Source organism: Schistocerca nitens, chromosome 8 (assembly GCF_023898315.1).
Source record: "Schistocerca nitens isolate TAMUIC-IGC-003100 chromosome 8, iqSchNite1.1, whole genome shotgun sequence".
Taxonomy (NCBI): domain Eukaryota; kingdom Metazoa; phylum Arthropoda; class Insecta; order Orthoptera; family Acrididae; genus Schistocerca; species Schistocerca nitens.
Genome location: NC_064621.1, coordinates 97482722 through 97484176, shown reverse-complemented (window position 1 = coordinate 97484176; position 1455 = coordinate 97482722). Strand labels below are relative to the sequence as shown.

At 45.6% G+C, this 1455-nt stretch overlaps 2 non-coding genes across 2 annotated transcripts; both read right to left on the bottom strand.

Moving 5' to 3' along the window:
• Positions 1 to 320: 320 nt before the first annotated feature.
• Positions 321 to 395, bottom strand: Trnat-ugu (transfer RNA threonine (anticodon UGU)). The gene has a single exon. It is a non-coding gene; the product is annotated as a tRNA-Thr (tRNA).
• Positions 396 to 726: 331 nt separating this feature from the next.
• Positions 727 to 801, bottom strand: Trnat-ugu (transfer RNA threonine (anticodon UGU)). Its single transcript has one exon. It is a non-coding gene; the product is annotated as a tRNA-Thr (tRNA).
• Between the last annotated feature and the right edge of the window lie 654 nt (positions 802 to 1455).

Here is a 1455-nt window from a genome sequence, read left to right as displayed (position 1 = left end):
TCGCGATAATAAAAAAAAAAGTTGGCCTTCTTTGTACTTTTTCGATGTCATCCGTCAGTCCCACCTGATGCGGATCCCACACCGCACAGCAGTACTCCAGAATAGGACGGACAAGCGTAGTGTAAGCAGTCTCTTTGGTAGACCTGTTGCACCTTCTAAGTGTTCTGCCAGTGAATCACAGTCTTTGGTTTGCTCTACCAACAATATTATCTATGTGATCGTTCCAATTAAGGTTATTTTTAATTGAAATGATAATTAAATGAACACCTTAGCTGCAAGCAGGCGTTGATACACTTCGTTGGGGACATGTTGAAAATGTGTGCCCCGACCGGGACTCGAACCCGGGATCTCCTGCTTACATGGCAGACGCTCTATCCATCTGAGCCACCGCGGGCACAGAGGGTAGTGCGTCTGCAGGGACTTATCCCTTGCACGCTCCCCGTGAGATCCACATTCCCAACATGTCCACAACACTACATTCGTAGTGCGCCTATTAGATGTTTGCCCATCATACTCATTACTCGTGGCAGATTAATCTACCAAGTCCCGTACGAGTTCGGGCATAGCGTGTGCGTTCGCACACAAGAAGGTCAAAGGCCGGGAACCCATATTTATTTTAACTATATATGACCATGCAGCTTTGCTAGAATTGAAATGATAATTAAATGAACACCTTAGCTGCAAGCAGGCGTTGATACACTTCGTTGGGGACATGTTGAAAATGTGTGCCCCGACCGGGACTCGAACCCGGGATCTCCTGCTTACATGGCAGACGCTCTATCCATCTGAGCCACCGCGGGCACAGAGGGTAGTGCGTCTGCAGGGACTTATCCCTTGCACGCTCCCCGTGAGATCCACATTCCCAACATGTCCACAACACTACATTCGTAGTGCGCCTATTAGATGTTTGCCCATCATACTCATTACTCGTGGCAGATTAATCTACCAAGTCCCGTACGAGTTCGGGCATAGCGTGTGCGTTCGCACACAAGAAGGTCAAAGGCCGGGAACCCATATTTATTTTAACTATATATGACCATGCAGCTTTGCTAGAATTGAAATGATAATTAAATGAACACCTTAGCTGCAAGCAGGCGTTGATACACTTCGTTGGGGACATGTTGAAAATGTGTGCCCCGACCGGGACTCGAACCCGGGATCTCCTGCTTATTTTTAATTGTAATCCCTAAGTATTTAGTTGAATTTACAGCCCTCAGATTTGTGTGACTTATCGCGTAATCGAAATTTAGCGGATTTCTTTTAGTACTCATGTGAATAACTTCGCACTTTTCTTTATTCAGGGTCAATTTCCACTTCTCGCACCATACAGATATCTTATCTGAATCATTTTGCAAGTCGTTTTGATCCACTGACGACTTTACAAGACGGTAAATGACAGCATCACCTGCAAACAATCTAAGACGGCTACTCAGATTCTCTCCTATGTCGTTAATA